At 30.4% G+C, this 21,654-nt stretch overlaps 1 long non-coding RNA gene across 1 annotated transcript; it reads right to left on the reverse strand.

Moving 5' to 3' along the window:
• Positions 1-687: 687 nt before the first annotated feature.
• Positions 688-5,683, reverse strand: LOC139486002 (uncharacterized). Its single transcript, XR_011655448.1, has 6 exons — positions 5,547-5,683; positions 4,989-5,142; positions 4,233-4,280; positions 3,187-3,371; positions 1,995-2,140; positions 688-1,328 (listed from the first exon to the last, which is right to left on the reverse strand). It is a non-coding gene; the product is annotated as an uncharacterized lncRNA (long non-coding RNA).
• Positions 5,684-21,654: the final 15,971 nt, after the last annotated feature.

The following is a 21,654-nucleotide window of genomic DNA, read 5'->3' on the forward strand; positions in this document are numbered from 1 at the left end:
CATCTAATCCTTGCATGTGTGTTGTTTTGTTGTTTTTTTTGGGGGGGGGGGGGGGGAGCGATCAAAATTGATCAATTCCATTTAATTATAAAAAAAAGTTTAGTTCATATTTTCTGGTGCATGTCTTAATAACAAAAAAAAAGGCAACGTATACCAAAACGGTAAAAAAAAACGCATTATACGAACATAAAGTGAATACGCAAGGGTAGAATATCAGTCTGTCTAACAAGCTTTCCAAAACTTAAAGTTAATTAATATGATTAATCATCAAATGATAATTTGAAAAAAAGCTTTTGAATGGTTCTATATAGTTAATACTATACTTATCTTTTGAAAAGCACAATGATTTTGTCATCTAATTTAAAAAACCTATCAAAGGCAATCACGAATAATCATAATCTCAATTCTTAGTTTTTGTTTTATCTGCAAATAAGATAAACACCGATAGCCAGGAACGGATTAGATAATTTTTTGTGAGCATTCAGTCAGTACTGCCTGTGTCTTTATGTCGTCTGGTATCATGTGTATTATTGTCTGTTCAGGTTTTGTTTTAGCTAATGAATTGTCATTGACCCGCTTAGCATTTAATATCTTTAGACTACAAATATATGATTAACCGACACCGGAAGTTTTGGTTAATCATGTTTGATTACATTTACTGGTATAATAATCAAAAAGACACATGTATTTGTTTGTTTTTTTTTTCATTTATTAAAACTTCAAAGCAAGAAGAAAATATTTGTCTTACATAACTTTATTTGTGTTTTTTGCGTCAACACAAACATGCTAGAAGTTGAAAATTATGTGGACCTCATATTTCTTTTACAACGTCAAAGAACAACAGCAGTATGGATAAGCATTATTCATGTTATTTAATAAATACGTATGTACAGTTTATAAAGACAATTTAATAAGGAATGTTGCACTTATAAAATACAGTATGATTTGCAATGACAACATACAATGTAACACATAAAAAACACTAAGAAATGGAAAGAAAAAAGAAATAAACAATAAACCATTTGTGTTTACTTGATTTAAATGTTTAATTAATAGGAATACATAACACTTTTGTTGGTTTATGGAATGCTACTGATTATTTGACAGTTGTATAATGTGACATTCATGTACATTTATTACCATATCTTTATCATTTTATAAAAGATGCACTCATATAGTTGAAATAAGACATATATATGGAAGTTTTTACTTTATAATTACACAATTATACGAGTATATCTGTACTGCTTTTGATAGTAGTATTCAAAATCTTGTCAATCAAGCCATCAATAGTCTGTAGAAACTCTTCAAATTGTGTAAATAGTATCCTGAAAGGAAAAAAAAAAAACCATATGATTCAGTTTAAAATGTAAAAAGGACTACATATTAGCTACTATCAGTAATACTGTATGTACCAATTTTGTAAGGAATACTTTCTGTTGGTTTAATTGCTTTTTTCTTTGATAATGAACTGTAAGTTCTACTGCTTTTAGTGACCACAGTTACTTGAATCATATGCACTTAAATAAACAATTGATCTTCTTGAGCATTTAAATGTTTGATGATAATTCAGAATGTTTCTTTTTCCATTTTGAATTTTGATAACTTTTTCCGATTTTGTTTAATCATTGCAATTTAAGAAATTTTGTAATTTGGGAGTAATTTCGAGATAAGTCTGTTCAATTATACATCTCATTTAATTAACTGGTTACTTTTTGAAAACATCAACCGTACTAACCAATTGTTGTGGATATCATACATTTAAGCTTAGATGAACAATGAATATCAAAATTGAACGTAACACCCACATTACATAGGCTTGTATGGAAATTTAGACAATGCTATGAAATAAAGTATCAACGAAAATACATAGATTTCTAGATACGCTCACATGTGTGCCCAGTGCCCATACATATATGAAGAAAACTGTATTAACATTTAAAACAACAAATAATGTTTCATCAATTGTAATAAATGTAGTTGAAAAAACTTACAAAAATGGTAATGTGTGTAGTCCTTTTCTGCAATACAGTATGCATCGGCTATTGGACATTTGAATACGTTGGTGGCAAGTTATGCGCAGATTGTTGAGCATAAGACAGACTTGTAGAAGCAATAATAACATTCTTCCCCTCCGATCCTACAAAACAAAAAATATTATACAGCTTTGTATTCAAATTCAGCCATTTAAAATTTAAAAGAAAACATTTGATATGCTACATGTGTAAGCGAAATGTATTTTGACAGTCAAATCGCATTAATGTATTGATATTGCCGGATTGAATACACAAAACCTGAAAATATTTTAATTAAGGATATACCGTATTTGATTATAGAAATGATATCGATCCCTTATGCGAATTGATCAAAAGCTAATTTAAGTAAACAAGCTAGGTCAATTATTATTACCGAGACAAAGGTAGTATACCACTTATTTTAAATTCAGAAATTATTGCGAGGTTTTTATAGTTGCGAAAATTGCGCTTAACCCAAACATATATAGGTTACAAAGAGAACAGCTGAAGTCCGCATCTGGATGCGGGATTTGTTTCCTGTGTTCAATACCCATCGATGACGTTGTTCTGTTTTTTTGCTTTTTAATCGAGTTGTAATCATTTTGACACGTCCCCAATCTCCATTCTTAATGTTACATATATGACTGTTAGGGTTTGATAATTGAAATTAAGAATGTTAATACTATATTGACGTATGTGTTGTTTTTTAAGCAAATTTTATTGAATGGTTGTTTCAGGTTGTTGACAATCTAATGACAAATGGGACTTCTGTTTTAAAATAGTGACCACGAAGTAAGAAGCTCATTGGTGAAAAGCAGAGCATGCTCCTATGAAGGTCGGAATCCGTAGCATTGCTCATAGAAAGTTTATATTAGTAATTATGTGTTAATGTGTAACCATAGACGAAAGAAGGATGTAATTACGGTGTGAGTGTTGCTAAGTTATTTTCACATGTGCGTAGTTATCTGTTTAACGGATGGTGCATATCCGTCTTTATAAATTCTGTATAATTTCTAAAAACACAAAGTGCATGATATCCTAACTTTAAAAAATAAATCGAAATCATATCTGAGCAAATCACAATAATTATTTAAGAATAAAAAAATTATCGCATATATTCCTTGATTTAACCAAGTTAGTCAAAACAACCATTAATAACAATTTAGCTTACCGCTAATGAACATAATGTGATTTCGAGTCGGTTGTTGTAAATGTTGAACAACGCCGTTGTTAGTTCCTGGGTTATTGTGTGGCAAACTTAGACGCATACGTCTTTTCAATACATACAGGATTACAAATATAACAATAACAACTAATACTGCTCCGAATCCAATTCCCGCTCCAGTTGAAAATGTTCTAAAATAAATGGTAATGTTGGCGTAATCATTAGTTATTCCTTATATACAAGTCAGTAAACATTTTTTTTAAATGCCGTTTTTTTAAATAAAATGTTTACTTATATGCAATACTGTACAGTAGTTGAAAACACATTTGAAAGATGTCAAAATTTACAGAACAAATATAAATTTCGATAAAGGAACACATATTAACAACACAAATATAATTTTAAATTTAAAATATAACCCTGGTTTGCCACCTTCAATTAAAAAAAATTATAAAAAGATAAAATGTTTACATTAGACATGTTAGACGAAAATCATTTGTATGTTATGTCATGTTACTCTCATAATTATTTGCTATATCAATTGTAATGCGTTGAACACCATCGTGTTCTACAGATGCCCCTTCACATGCCTCAAAAAACACTCAGACAAGATGTTGATCTTTGCTATTTGTCTTTGATTGTTAATCTGGTTTCCTTTTGTTGTTAGTTTTAGCTATTGGATTGTTCCCAAAAACAAACTCGATTTTTTAAATTGTTGTTTTGAATTATCCTTATTGAGTTTGTTTTCCAAAAGACAATAAAGTTTTTTTCAGAATATAGACGTGCCTGATGAATAGTTTTAGGTACATGGCTTATAATTTGATACGCAAGACGCGCGTTTCGTCTACAAAAGACTTATCAGTGACATTCAAACCAAAATAGTTAGACATTTACCATGTCTATTACGCTTTGTCATAGGATAATTAGTCTAAACCAAATATCATACAGTTTTATTTTATTTTAATATTCTAAACCAGGTAAACAATCAAATATTATGATATCATTATACAACGTTTATTTCACAATGCGATCTAATATAATATAAAACTCACCCACTGGCTTTAGTCTTTTCTGAAATCGAGGCACGTGTAGTAGTGGTTCTAAAAAAGAAACAAATATTAGCAATCCTCAGTTTGTACGAATACATTTTTTTTTTGTTATTTTGTACAATTGCAGTACATGTATTAGACAGTCACTGGAAAAGTTGAACATCAAGATGAAAAGAACGACGCGGGGAAACGTAGTCTTGTTTTCTTAAATGTCAAAAAATTACTACAAAATTTTAAAACCTTTCAAACTCACATTTTCTAACAATTTGAATCAAATTTAACGATTATAGTATTATAGATAAAATTACGAATCATTAAATTATCATTAAAAACGTAAACAAAATAAATGTGCAGGACATGCACAGGAAAAGGGAAATATTTAAACCAACTTCAACTTTCAACAGTTTATATACTGAATCCGAATGCAGAACTGTACTCACTGCTTTTTAAAGGGTGGGATGTTCTCAATGTGCTCAAGTTGTCTTTCGCGCCTAGTATATGTTTTTGTTTAATATATTTCTGCTACGAACCGATCAAATAGGTAAAATTGTTTTTTATTGTTTTTATTATGTTGTGTTATTACACCCCTGTCCATGGTAACGGGAGGGTCGGCGCATACAAACTAGTTTAACCGCCGTCACATGAATTATACATGTTTTGCATTGTACTGTCCCAAAGACTAATTTTGAGTCAAGTGAAAATATATTTATAGTTCAAGTTTTTGTTCAAGTACTCTTTTTTTTTAATTTTATTTCATACCTGGGCGAAGTTTCGCATTGATGATATCTGGTGCTTACTACACAGCGCCAAGTACCATTTTATTTACAACACTCATCACATAATACTGTAAGTGAACCATTGCAAAAACCCTCACAGTGGTAAGAATAAAGACCATCTCTTTTACATTCTTCACCTAATGAAAATAAAACACAAATAATAGGTTGCTGTTTGTAGATTGACGATTTACCAATATTCGTGCAATAAACTGATAGTAAAATAATAGTAATACTGAGAGAAATATGAATGATTGATTTGTGTTTGCATTAAGCCACATGAGTGCAAAAACATTGCAGCGAGAAATACATAGATTACCCAAAACAAGATGCAGTTTTTACAAATAAGACGACAAATATTTCATGATACTACAAGATGCATAAAAACCTGACGTTTATGTTGCTGATTATATTAAACAGTTCCCTTTGTTTTCTAAATTATGTATTGAAACACTTTAATATGTGTTTTTTTAAACACTGGTTTTAGACAAGAATTATTTCTAAAGCACATTTTGATTCCTTATATTAAATACAAAATACCTACATTTCAATCCATAACATAAGGCACAGATTAAGAAACATCCTAAGATTAATTTTTACTGCTCCATTGTGTAAGTGTTTTTAAAAAATGATCTTCGTATTAATCGACTGTGATTCGTACGTGACAAATGTTGAAATTGGATATCAATATTGACGTGTGCGTTGACTTCTTTTAAAAAGTACTCAAGTACTGCGACGAAGTATTTACGTTTTACTTGTTTGTTAAATAAATTTTAGCATAATAGTATTGGTACACACCTATTAAGCATGTATATTAGGCTTATATTGGTATTATTCGTATCTCAACTTTAACATATCAAAAAAGAAAAGAACTGTAACTAGAAATTTATTTTGGTGAATAAAAGTATTGTCGAAGCAGGTAAACGATCCGTAAATCTTTTTTTTTTCATTTTGCTGGGTATTTATCAATTTAAGTCGTATTTATAATACCCTTGATTATCCTCCTCTTTCATGGTTTGAAAACTATGTAAAAACAAAAACACTTTTTGTGCACTTGATAGCTTTATGTCCGATGTGAGCCACAGCTTCGTGTCGGAGACCGTTATTTGATCTATAATGGTGTACCTTTACAAATTGTGACTTGGATGGAGTGGTGTCTCATTGGAATTCATATCACATCTTCTTATATGTTTTGTAAAAAGAATAACCATGTTTGATCATTATTAGCATTTTAAACAAGGCAAAACTTTCATCAAGCATCTGGTTTTTTTTTAAATTGTAGATAAATACTTACTCCTATTGTTTACAAATTCAACATTAAACACGTACATACTCATTAGTTACGCTCAGATCAAAATAGTTAGAAAGTCAAACAAATACAAAGTTGTAGAGCATAAGTGACCCAAACCCAAAATTTATAAAAAAAAGTTGTGCCAAATACGGCTAAGGTTAGCTATGCCTAGGGTACAAAAATCCTAACTACATGTATTTTCGAATAATTCATACTTTTGTAAACAGTAACTTATATAACAAAATGACCATATAATTGATATTCATGTCACCACAGAATGTATTATCCGTTCCATTTTTTTTATATTAACCTTTCGATTAAGGTCAATGTCACAAAATCATCTCATGAATAGGTATCGTATTTACGTATTCGGTTTGTAGTTACCCCCTATAAATACAAAGTATAAATAGAGCTTGGTATTCCAACAGGTGCTTTCTACTTCCTTATGTGGTCCCTTTGTCACCTCATAAACCACTAAGATATGTTTTCCCTATCGACCTTCCCTTAATTCTAATACAAAACGTTCAATCAAAAACAAAGTCATCAACAATAATATTGTTTTCATATTACATTACTACAACATCGCATATTGTATGCAACCAGGAAGTGTGAGGATTGGCAATGTATAATTATTCTTTTTTTATTCAGGTAGTGAACCTGAGGTTAAAGATGAATGATCAAGAAGAATATCATGAGAACAGGAAATTTAGATTTGGAATTTCGATTTGTGTTTAAAAGTGAATTTTTACCCTTACAAAGCACTAACTAGTGTTCTTTAGTGCAATGATATAAAAAGTAAAATCACAAAAATACTGAAGAGGAAAATTCTAAAACGGAAAGTCCCTCATCAAATAGCAAAATCAAATGATTAAACACATCGAACGAATGGACAACAACTGTCATGCTCCTGACTTGGTACAGGCATGTTAAAATGTGGAAAATGGTGGATTGATTGAGTACTAAACCTCTCATTTGTATGACAGCCGCATCAAATGACATACCTTCATAAATCACAATATGATTTCTCAAGAAAGATCAATTGTAAAAGTCATTGGTAATGTCAAAATTCAAGTGAAATGAGAATACGAATAAGTACAATACTCAAACGCAATTTAACATACGCATACGAATGTGTTTCCTTTTAAGGATGAATTTTATCATGGACCTATGTTCTATCGAAAAAATACAATTTCATGCAATAGAGTATAAGAAATAATAGTCAATTCAGAAAAATAACATCATTTGTACGCAATAAAGAACATGATGTATGCTTAACCAATAAAAAAGACCAAAACATGCATACACCATGTACACAAAACCGATGAAAACTTTCCGTTTTGAATTTTCCTCGGAATTCTGTATTTCTGTGAATTCATTTTTTACCCATGAGTAAACAAATCACTTATGTATCACTTTTGTATCTTTCGCCTTTAGTTTGTGCCTAGACGAGTGTTCAAGCGTCCTTTTCATTATTAAAAAAGATGTTGTTAATAGTTGTTTTGATGTTATACACTGCTGTTATTACAACAAAATTATTTTAAAAACGTTTTTTTACATGTCCTTATGCCTGAACCTGCTGTTCGTTCCGTGGTTGTATTTTGTTTTTGCGGTTCGTCTGTGTATCTCATTTCTAGATTTTCATATAGACTAAACATTTGAATGGAGAGTTGTCTTTTTTGCAAACCTGTGGAGCAGGATCTGCTTACCCTTCCGGAGCACCTGAGATCACCCCTAGTTTTTTGGTGGGGTTCGTGTTGTTTATTCTTTAGTTTTCTATGTTGTGTCGTGTGTGCTGTTGTTTGTTTGTCTTTTTCATTTTTAGCCATGGCGTTGTCAGTTTGTTTTAGATTTATGAGTTTGACTGTCCCTTTGGTATCTTTCGTCCCTCTTTTATAGTTGTACATTTTTTAAGGAAACTCTGATTGATAAGTACAGAGATCATTACATTTTCTCTACACGAAGCATCGAGGCAAACGTCCATATTTTATTCCATGATATCTATCTTGTTAGTAGCAACCCCATTTCAGAGAAATCGTGATGGGAATACAAAACTTGGATTCGTATCAGCTAAGATATATATATACTCCGTATGCAGCTGCTTGTAGAATGTTGTAGACATAGAAATGGAAAAAAACATAATTGGAATATCATTGTATATTGTAAACTAATTTCTCTTATCACGTTATTCTAAAAATAAAATCCTTAGTATTTAGGATAATTCACTTTTTTGCAAACAGTAAATTCATATAAATTACTACATAATAGATATACATGTTAACACCGACGTGGTGATTAACTTCAGGATAAAAACGAAAACGCAAAATAACCTAAATGAACACATAAAAAAGCACAGCCGAACAACGTAGTATATGTTAGCTGAAGAGATCGACGCACAAATTGACGTCACATTTATTTTCTTTTTTTTTTTTAAATACTTTAAAAATCTATCGATTATTGACCATATGTTTTCCCAGAAATAAATGGCACATTGCAGTAACACTTCCTTTATTATTTACTTCACATATATTTCCTGGCAATTGAAATAGGTTTATCTTTTTTCCTCCTGATTCCAACATGTCTCAATCATATATCATGTGAAGTTGACAAAGGAAATGACTGATTATTGTTTCAAAACAATTGATGATGTTAACAATAAAGGATTGAAGTACCTAGGTTTACCCATAGTCGTGATCAAGAATTGTTTTTGAATTAGATTTGTTTCCCTGTAATAGTCATGCTACCATTTTGGAAAATGAATGTGGAAATTCTTCAACAAATACGTTTCGTAATTCCATCATTACAGGCATGAACACCACTAAATATTAGGTGTAGTACCACCAAATCATGGTACGTCACATCCGGTTGTATACGAAAATAAATTTTCGCTTGAATTTGACAGTTGTAGGTAAATTATCCTACATTTTATTGCAGAAACACATTTATGTGTCATAAACATATGTCTTGGGTATTTCCAATCACTATTATGTATTTATTTGGGATTTCTATAGAATATTTTGTAAATTTGAGGTTACATGGTTCCTACACCTTGTACACAGGTTAGATAAGGGTAGAAATTTGATTGGTTAACTTCCAGTGATGGTTATTTTATTGTATGCAATGACATGTTATGTGATTTTCTTTCTAGAGTACTGGACAAGATAAAACTTTACTAATGCCAATTAATTCATTATTTGAAACAAAGATAACTTCTGCACAATTTTTTGAAAAGTGCAAATTTAACAGAGACTAATAGGAAAAATCAATGGTGGTATTACACCTAAAAGCAAGAAGGAACAATACAGTCTCTTATATAGGCATAGGAAGATATGGTTCAAGTGCCAATGGGACAACTCTCCATCCAAATAACAATTTATAAAAGTGAACCATTATAGGTCAAGGTATGGCCTTCAACACGGAGCCTTGGCTCACACCGAACAACAAGCTGTAAAGGGCCCCAAAATTACTAGTGTAACGGTCTAATCTATATAAAAAAAACAAAGAAACACGTATACATTACATAAACAAATGACAACAACTGTACATCAGATCCATGACATAGAACAGGTGCATACATTTGCCGCGGGATCAAATGTTTTAATGGTATCAAACCTTTTCCCTTTTCTGAAACAATAGTATAGCATCATGAAGTATAAAAACACACGATAAAATATTAATAGGAAGGCTTGTATTTCATTCTAAGCTTTGCATCAGCTAGTCCCACCTCTGTATAAAAAAGCAAGTCTTTCAAAAGATTGTTCCAAACTAATGTAGTATAAATAACGGTCACTAAAAAAACATGACAGGATCGTTTTCTTGTTTTTGAGATATATTCAATTAAACCTTTAGAGGGAAATGATTGTTATTTATTATTGTCAACTTTTTCTTTCGAAAATATAAAAAAAAGTTACAGTGGATTTTATAAGATTTTCAAACATGGCTTTTTGAACTAAATTGTAATTAGATAATAAAAAGACATAGAGGGGCTATCGGAAGAAACTTTAATTGGTATAACTGCATAAATAAAACTGAAGGATTACGAATACTTGACAAAAATTAAATACAAGAATGGCTTACATCCTTAAAAGAACTGTTTATGAACTAAGCTCAAATGAACAGTCAAAACAACAACGACAATTTCACAAAAGTGTATTCTGTATTCTAATTTATTATATGGTAGCTATGTATATATATAGCGATTTCTTTGATAAAATATGTTTGCAGTAGAGAATTATAATTTTTTTTTTTTTTTTTTTTTGTACTTAATGAGTTTAATTTTCGTTTATCAGAAAGGTAAACAATAACGAAATTAACAAGGCATGTCAAATAGTGATCAGTATTATGTATGTTCACAGTTCTTTAACATGATCGATGTCTCTATTTTACCATGGCCTTGTCAGTTCATTTTCATATGAGTTTGAATGTCCATTTGATATTTATCGCCTCTCTTTCCAATACTAGATGAAATTTGCTTCATTCTGGATATCGAAAATAGCATCAATTGACATAAATGAGCTTTAACATCCAATGCGCGATAATCAATATATGAGCTGCGTGGGATACATATCGACCGTTTGCAAGTTCAGGTACACGTTTACATGTATAAGGTCTATAGTGATTTTGGAAAATTCAAATAATAGTATGACCTAAAAGGTGCATTTTTGTCTGTTTTGTAGGGTTCTTTAAAACCCTGATATTGCAAGTGTAAAACAATTGAAACGAGAAAACAAACGGATTCAGTTATGTACAAAATAATGAAGAAAAAAATGATACACATCAACAAACACTAACCTTTAAATTATAGGCTAATGAATCCGGACAGACACATACACAATATGGCAGAGATAAGTTAGGCGCCAACCAACTGTTTTACATGAACCTGGGACAACTGTGGAACAGTACAACATACGAATAGAATATTAATAGCAGTATAAATAATTCAGTAAAAGGATACAAATAGAGTACTTATGCATCCCCACAACAAAAAAGACAATTATTGCAAATCTTTGAACATTTGCAGTTGCCGATAGCTACATGTAGTTCAATGCCAATATCAGCAAATATTACAAATCATGCATTTTAAACTAAAATAGTAATCAGTACACATCCACAATTCAATGAATTTAACGAAAAGAGGTCGTCAAAGAAAACCTTTACATGAACCTTTGACAATTGTGAAACAGTACAACATACGAATAGAATGTTAATAGCAGTGTAAATAATTCATTAAAAGGATACTACATGTAGTTCAATATATAAATAATTCATTAAAAGGATACTACATGTAGTTCAATGTATAAATAATTCATAAAAAGAATACTACATGTAGTTCAATATATAAATAATTCATTAAAAGGATACTACATGTAGCTCAATACCAACATCAACGTATATTACAAGTCATGCATTATGAACTAAAATAGCAATCAGTACACATCCAACATTCAATGGATTTAACGTAAAGAGGTCGTCAAAGAAACCTTATGTAATTGACAGATTGTATAGCCATACATGTGCACATCTATAGCAAAAATAATGTTTGGTTAGATTTTAATTTCCTGATAACAAAATTAATACTAATACCAATAAAAAAAAACACTTGTCAAAGAGAAAATTAAACAATTTAAGGTCACACACACAAAAATAAAAGGCAAAAAGTAAACTGAAATAAAAATTTGGTAATAGTCTTCTATACTTAATGAATTTTATAAAATAGCTATAATCCTACATGTATGCTGTCTACCATTTAATACCAAAACTAGATTTGGAGTTCAGCATTTTATTAGTTACATTTTAATCGTGTTAATAAAGCTAACTAATTAAACATGTTGCTAAAACTATGTCACGAAAATCGGCAATTGTACAATATAAAAAATAATTCTGGTAATGATAACAACCATTGGTGTTATTGGTTGTTGGTCTATTCGCTCCAGGTATTTTATTCTGTTTTTGTAACACTGGTTGAGGTTGTGTGCCGCATATTTTTCTGGTTATTTGATGAGTCGTTCTAACTTGTGAATTTTGCGACTGCGAAATAACAACATGTTGTTGTTTTATTATGGCGGAATGTTATGAATTCATATATCAATCCTAGTAACTTTTTTAAATTAAAGCTTCTGTGGTTACCACTTGTATCTCCATTTCATGATCTCGACACATTGTTTGCTCATGTATAGTGTCATGTGGTCCTTGTACGTATTCAGAGCTACTTAGAACAGCTCTTTTTGCGCTATTTTCTTGCAGTATACTATTGACATTTGCAGAATGCTTCAGTAGTAAATTTTTATTCAAAACATAACAGATACTACTGCTTACGACTATCAGAATTATGAATAGAATACATCCAGTCCAGATGACATAGTTTATATAATCACTGTCATGTTCGCCTACAACGAAGAACATTTACTTAGAATGCTAGCGCTTAACAAGTATTTAGAAGAAAACACATATTCATGTAACAAGTATAAGAACAAATCATTACCTTTTGTGATAATTGACATGCAATTCTTAAACATCATACAACCCCTTATCCTTTTATTTTCCGTCTAGTGTTCTTTGATGGTTTTCTACTTTTCGTTTTTTTATTGTCAGGGTCTTGTCATTGTGTCTTTGATTTATGCGTTGAAATGTCTCTTCTTTTCTTTTGCTCATAATATATATCATCATGAAGACTATTTCTATAACACATTTTGTTTCTGTTAACAAATCACAATTAAAAAAACAAAGGATCCACATAAATATTTATAACCATTATTTTCTAAAAAATATTTAATCTTACAAATTAAATGTTGGCTAGATCTCAATATTGTTAATAAATTTGACAAAGATATACCACCTTAAAATAAAATCTTTCTCTAATTTAATGACTTCAAACTTAAAATTTTCAACTTTCAAAACTCAGTTCATCTTAACGCGTTGACATAAAAATTAAAGAAAATCTCATTTGATACGAATGCCTAACTCTCGTGCATCTTCATACTATATACAAAGTAGAAGTCTTCTGACACTTTTTAAACTGACTCAACAAAATTTAAATTAAAGTTGACGCAATTTCGACCAAACCGTTTTAATGTTGTTGGTATTTTAAATCAAACGTTTTCAAAATATTTATTTTTTAAGTATATTCAAGGGTCAACAATTAAAATTAATATTGTTATATGCATTTGCATTCAATATTTTTCATGTTTATTCTTTTTACAGAAAGAAACATAAATTTAAGCAATATATTTTAAACAGGTGATAAATAAAGGGAAGTAATCAAATTGTTTGTCAGATTTTTATGAAATTCACAATTTTTTTTAAACCTAAATCTTAGGTAATTGATGTTAATTAACAATGTGTTTGACACCAAAGCCATACTCTTAATGGGTCACTTAATTCGGCAGATTGCTCAGGTAGCTGAACTTCTTGTTCATTAAACAACTACGATTCTACCGGTATTTTAAAGGCAGAAAAATGCCGATTTTTCGGTGATAAAAACGGCAGGGCGCCCAAGGAACAACTGAAAAAAGGCAAGTACGTCAATAAAAAAAAGGCGGGCACTGCGCCCTGTTCAAACGTTTTAGCTTGAACAATGTTGATCATTATGACAATCTTGATATAAATCTAAGTATAAGACTAACAGTTGAATTTGATTTCTTTTCAATATGTACCTTCGAGGTTAATGGTCGGGTCTTGAATATTACCAAATTGGTTATAGAGCGCATCTAATAAACAACATATCGCCTGACTGCTAGGCAATGTTTTTTGTCCGGAAATATTGTTTTCGAGAGACAAGTGAATGAGTTACCTTTAAAATATTCATGTTTAATAATAAACATTTTCACTACACCGGTAGTTATTATGATTATATAAAGACAAAGCAAAAGATAAACGTAAATGTAGAGATTTTTCATTTAAGTGTTATGAATATTTATTCCATTCTCAATTTTATTCAGTACATTGTTGAGTACATACATGTAACTGTGTTATGAAATCATATATGTAGTGTTTTTGCGACTAAATTTGTACTAAAAAATGGTAAAACATACTATCAAATCTCCTTTGGTATCATGTAAACGATATTTTTCTTACCATTTCCTTCACTATACGTTTTATTTCCATAGTCGTTAGTTGATGTGTGATTGCTTTCATCTAAAACAGTGAAGTGATAACAATCAGCATCATTGTATTTGGTGTTTTTAAGAGACAGTATTACTGCAACTGGACTAGCATACAATTCTATTTTGATTCTTTTATTTGTCTTTTTTTCATATTTGTTCAGGATCTACATGTCTTCAGATCATGCATGCTTTGTTTTTGTGGCACTCTTTATATTTCAAACTGAAATTATCTAAACAAACTCTTATGAAATATTTCTTCGTTTGATGATATACGCGAAATTTTAAATTCACGAATCAGCATCTAAGATAAAACATGCTGTCAATGGATTATTTAAAATTATACTTTGAATTTCTGAAGTATGTAACTTTACAATTTTCTTTCCTGCTTATATTTATACATCATTCAAATGTGTGACATACGGGATGAATAATATCAATACAGTCAATACAACACATTGTAAAATTAAAACAGACAATGCAATTGCAAAAACCGTCGAAAACCAAGAACTGCAACATGTGCAAATTAAAAAGCAAGCAACACACACAATTAAAATGTATTCGATATACATTATAGAAATGTATAACGTAGAGCCTGACTCATCAATGCTATATCTTGTTTTAATTCAAAAACTTCGAAAATAAAATTGAAAAGATAGTATGATTTTTTCTATTTTTTCACGCCCATTTGCAAACGGTTCGTATATTCTGAAAAAATGAACAGAAAATACATCTTGCAGGTTATGTAAAGTTTGTTCACTAAATAGAAGTGCTTGTAATTTTTGAAAAAAACAACATACAAACCTCTGTTTGTCTTTACGTTTAGAGACCGTGCCACACTCTAGCCACGAGGCTTTTATGTGTTTTCGTGACTGCTTATTGTTTATAAATCCCATAAAAATGTATACCGATGGCAAACCTATATAACGTACGCTCAATACCAAACTGGTACAGTGTAATACAGCTATTCTGCATATCTGTTTACAATTATTAAAAAACGTTAAATAAAAATCAACCTTTCAATCAAAAAATATAACTGTGTGTGTTTTTGTGGTGTAACTCCATCTGGAAGATTCCTGCGCATAAAAATCGTAAACCTGATGTTTCAAATTGCATACATAAGAAATCAAATAATGAACAATAATACGTACTGTAAACAATTATATTCAAAGAATGATCCGAAACATTCATTACCATGGTTTTCTGCTGGTTTTCATACATCAATGTAGAAACTAATAAAAATAATCACAGCTGTTACATGTATAAATGTGAAAGGTTCCAAATAATGCTTTTTTCCAGACCTGTTTTTTGTTTGTTTTCATTTTGTCGTTCGATATATAACAATTATTTATATGACAGATGATTTTCTTATTAACTTTCATTAAATTAACGGTTAGTTGTTTACTTGTGTTTATAACCCCGTAAAAGATTGAAATCAAAAAGAATTATTTTCTGTATTTGGCAATCAATATCACAAATAAATGTTAACTGTTTTATCTGTCGTATTGTAAGACAAAAGCTTCACATCATAAGCTATAACTGACTCTATCGATTGTTTTATTTAATGTATATTGGCAAATGGTCCATCACATTGAAAACAGAAAAAAGAGAATTTTTCAAAGAGACGATCCGTAAGGCCACCAATTTGTCTTCAACGCTGCAAGAAAAAAACGCTCCAAGAGACAGGGTTCAGCTGGACCCTTAAAAATATGTATTAGTTACATGCATGTTCGGAATCAAATATAACCAAATAAATCAGTAAAATCAATCTGCAGATAGGTGAATTGGTGTAAATAAGGATTTCGGTACTTATTGCAGGTATGACGTTAATCCTTGTATGATTTTTTTTGTGTTTGCCTATATACTGTCGACTTTGTTCAAGAAATCAATCTTATTCAGTTAAGTATAATGTATTGACTTTTATTATAATTTTTTTTACAATCTCAGAAATAAATGGGATATGGAATACTTTTCACTGTGTGTATGTGCAATAACAATAACGTACCAATACCAAAATTGCACCGAGTACCGAAATGCACCCGTTTAACAAGCATTGCAATGGAAATCTTATAGGTTATGACTAAACAATTTGTGTTTTCAAGATTTGTCATTATACACGTCTTCCAACTTACGTGTAGCTATATTATTTAAGTATACACAAACAGTTGATAGTTATTCTATATGCGAACATCTGATATCGTGTTCATTAAAAAAATGAAATCTACAAGATGTCGTCGCCCACAAAAGTTCATTTTCTTGAAATGAGCGTTTTATATATGTTACAGGTACCAATTTCTTAAAACAATGAGTAGTAATAATTGATTTTTGTCAAGTTTTTCTACGTATTTGAAGAAATAAAACTCCTCAACAAGGAATCAGATCTCTCGGAAGTTGGTTCAAACCATTTTTTTTTCTATGATTTAATATAGATTCAAAATTAAAACTGGTTGAACTATAAAGTAAATAAGGATGTGTTTACAAGGAAAACTTTTGTCGGGATCATAAATAAACGAAGATGGAATAGGTACTATCGAGTTATCTGTATTTCTACCTGTTACGACTGTGTATATAGAACAATACCTACGTCTTTCGTGTCTTTTGGTCAAAACTACTGAGTACAATGGCACGCATCCTTGTCGACTGTTACATCTAAAACGTACGAAAGATATTAGAGCTATAGATCGTCAACTTAATAATACAATTAGTTTTGCTAGACCTATACACTGAACAGGTGTTTTAACTAGATTACAGGAATCGATATAACAGAAGGAAGACATGCAACTCTTTCAGAGCTGACCTAGCTTTGACCTTACTTGTTGCAGAGAAGCAGCGAATTCTTAACTAACAATGTTGATATGGGACACTACTGTCAAAAAATGTTTCCTTTAAAGAAATAATGAATAGATTATAAGTATAAGTTTTAATAACTTATGTTCTTCAACTTTGTACTTGTTTGGCTTTATAACTATTTGACCTTAGCGTCACTGATGAGTCTTATGTACACAAATGGTAAACGAAACACGTGTCTGGCGTATAAAAATATAAGCCTGTTACCCTTAATAAGTATTAAGAATGGTTTATCAAACAGTAAATGTTATGTGATTGCCATTATAATAGGCAGTTATATCAAAAATCTTATATAGTTCTCTGTGCTTTATATCATTGTAAGAAACTTTCTCAAGTGAATATGACTTTTTTCTCTCTGAACACGAAGAAGTTAAAAAGAGAGTAAGTAATATTTAAAACTCAGTACATACCTTTCTCCTTTCGTACAGTGACATGTATGCGCACATTTTTTCCCAAATTTATTTTCGTTGCATGGTTGACAAGGTTTCCCATTTGACGTTGTAAACCCATTTTGACATTCTATAAATATTATATATGTATACAATTTGAGCAAGGGTCGTTGTTTTAATAGAATAATTACTTTATGTGGGGGTTTTAAACGAATCAGTCATGTCGATTGTCTGACAGCAGTCGCGAGAAATTCAAAATAAAATTTAATTCCAAATAAAATGCAATATTCGTGACTGCACGTAGCTCCCATGACAACGTCTCAACTATGTGACCGAAAACGAATAAAAAGTTTGAATCAGTTTTTATCGTATTCTTTTGTTTGTTTTATATATAAGAATTTTCCAAATTTACTGTAGCATGTGTATGTTATCATAAGAATTGAACGTTTCTTTTTGTAATGTTATAGAATTGTAAAAGCGTTGATCGTGTGCAAATTTTAAAAGCGTCACTTCATACAAAATGTGTTTAGGTCATATATGTTTATTGAATAAATGGCACAAGTAGGGATATGACTTCCATAGGATCAACTATAATTTACGATAACGAATAAAACATAGGCGACTCTTAGAAAAACTCTTACAATTTAAATCAATCGTACGTTATAATGCAATGTGTATGACTTACGAGTATTTTTTTAATTTTCAAGATTGATAGTGTAAAAAGGCGCTGGTTTACAATCGAAAGACATCAGATATTGATTCGCATTTCTTAGACTGTCATATAATTGCATTGTACCACTTTTTTTACTATATTTATTTAAATATTATTCAAGCTATATCTTAGTATAAATGTGTATATGCATGTAAGCTGACAAAAACATTTTAATACTTGTGGATATATTGTAGTTTTGGCAGGCATACCATATCTCCTCATTCTTGTGTAACATATATCAAAATTACTGTACTCGAGTGCAAGTACAAAACAATGAAGTTACACAAGCTTATTAGTCCGTTGTAATTGCATACCACTCAATATAAAAAATGTTTCGAACTTAAATCATTTTTAAAACATACTGTGTACGTATACGCACCTATGCATTTCTCATTCTTCTTTTCGAAATTTCGACAACAGAAATACTCCATATAATATGTTGTTTTTCCTGAAAACGTTGCACTAAAAAATAATAATAAAAATAAACCAGATGTTTCATCATTTATCATTTCAAACAGTTGTTCTTGACATTGTTCAAGATCGGGATTGTCTGTTCATTGCTAATTATCTCGTATGTGTATGAAATCTGCATTGTTATACGGCTATTGACACATGTGCAAGACGGTTCAAGTCGTTTTTGATTACTTACAATTGTTTTTTTTATCCAATATCTTAATACAGAAATAATACACTATTGAGTCAAAAGAGGTTTTTAACTTTACATTACAAGAAAAGAATGTGACAACCTTTCCAAAAGTGGCTTAATGTTCACATTCTAACAAATGGATGTTTTTAACGACCTGTATAGCTATACAGCCCTCGGACGGTCGGTCAAACTCTAACTGAACATAGACGCGTATTTATATCTCCCGTACTGCATAACGATCGTCACACTTTAACAATGTTTTTACTTAGTCAACCCTTAAGCTTGGTGAAAGCAGTTCTTAATTCTGACAAAATGTGTATATTACAGCATATAAGTTTATGTATACAATTTCTTTTTAGACGTTAACTTGATCATACCTTTTGTTTGTTGAACACATTATCTGTCCTGGTTTTGAAAAACCTTTCAAAAAAATGACAGCAAACACTAAACACTGCAATTTAAGCATTGAGTTAATATCAGTTTGACAGTAAATAAATTATAATTGAGCATATGATAAAATACAAGGAAATATATATTTTTATAATTTTTTTCCCCGGAAAGATGACTGTTAATTTTTAATTTAAAATAAAATGTACGACAGCCGGAAACAGTTTAGTCTGCTATTCTTTACTGTAGAATACTAGTGATTTACAAAATAGTCCACCAATAAAGTTTGATTTATTCATGGACAGTATAATATATGCAAATATAGCTTGTTGTTCGGTGTGAGCCAAAGCTCCGTGTTGAAGGCCGTACTTTAACCTATAATGGTTTACTTTTTAAATTGTTATTTGTATGGAGAGTTGTCTCATTGGCACTCACACCACATCTTCCTATATCTATTTCAAATGTTTAAAACATGTTTGATAGTTTAATTTAAGAAAGAAACTGTATTTCTAAACAAAAATCATTTAATTCGTATCTATCCGTATGCAGTTCAAGGGTTACATTGATATTTCCAACTTTTAATTGTTTAATTGTTCAATTGTTTCATTATTTCATGTAATTGTTTTGTTTAGGATATGATAATGGTTTACTGATAGATGCACGTACTTATTTTGGTGCGGAGATTAATGCATGTAGTTGATATTGATAGTTTACATCATCTGTAGTCTTACATAGAATTTGTTTTATACCATTGGTATGTGATTTGAGACAAAATGTTTATACAGTCTGTCGTAATTCATAACAAAAACATTTGTATTCTGTCTATGTAGATTGTTTGTTTTATATTGGGGATGTGTTGTGCATTACAATTAGTGAGATTGAAAACAACATACAATCTTAAATGATGTTTAATATCATAATTGAGTACAGTTTACAATTATTAAACATTGAAAACACATGTACTTTGATATTGTTATTTTATTAAAATGAGGTAAACATTATATTTTAAAAAGGCCGGACAATTATTCAATTTAGTTAAGGAATGATTAATTGCAGATTACTAAGGGTGCCTAATGTGGAGCAAGATCTGCATAACATTCTGGAACATTTGAGATCCCCCTGTTTTTTTGGTTACACATTGTGTCTTGTATTCTGTTGTTTGTCTTTTGGTTGTTTTCGTGTTTGACAGCATTATCATAGAAAAAAAAAACAAAAAAAAAACAGATGACGCAATTGATTTACAGTCTGACTTACTAGCGACCGACAAATGGGAGCTGGACTGGCTCCTGCATTCTCACCCTGATAAATGCAACATTTTCAGTGTAACTTATAAATGAAAACCTTTAAACTTCACTTTAAAATTACACAATAACTCTCTATAAAGAAGTTGACGCTACCAAACATATACACCCAACTCTTCAATCAAACTAAAATAAGATTAGACATTGATAAAATATGAAATCTAAATCAGTCTCTTGTATGTATTTAAACCTTCAAAAAGCCTCACCTAAAGATAAAGTCATGCTTTTAAAGCTCTAAGCTGACCAAAATGAGAATACAAAAAGAATGTACCGCTCAAACATACAGGATCCACAAAAAAAACAGCAAATTTCACCATTTCTTTTTTTCTTTTCAGAAAAGCAGCCCGCTTCTCATGCAACCTCTTCCATAACACAAGTTCAAATACTTAAATGATGATAGACTTAAATTGATACCCACTCGAAATTAAGCGTTTAAGGTACAGACATCATATTTCTTTAAAAAAGTTATACATGAAATTGTTGCAGTTTCTTCATCAAAGTTTGTATCCCTTTAGACTATAGAACCAAACTAAGCAATCCACACTCGATCATAAAGGCAAATACACACATCTAACGATAGTAATACATATTCATTTTATCCAAGTACAGTTACAGATTTAAATCATCTGCATATTAATTAGTGCTCAGTACAGTACATGAATTCAGTAGTATGATATCAGAGTCTGCTCTCAACCCTATTTTCTACCCCTAACTATTTATGTTATCAAATGTATATAGTTTTATCTTAAAGTAGTTTAAATGTACATAGTAACATAATTTTTATTTTGTTTCTTTTATTTTTCTGGTTACCTTGTAAAAAAATATGGTCGACACCTGGCGATTAATCTTTATTAACTGAATGATCGATAGAAACTGGAAGAAGAAAAAGAACAGTAAACAAAAACACTTTTACATAAAAGAGGGACGAAAGATACTAGAGGGACAGTCTAACTCATAAATCGAAAATAAACTGACAACGCCTG

This window comes from Mytilus edulis, chromosome 8 (assembly GCF_963676685.1).
Source record: "Mytilus edulis chromosome 8, xbMytEdul2.2, whole genome shotgun sequence".
Taxonomy (NCBI): Eukaryota; Metazoa; Mollusca; class Bivalvia; order Mytilida; family Mytilidae; genus Mytilus; species Mytilus edulis.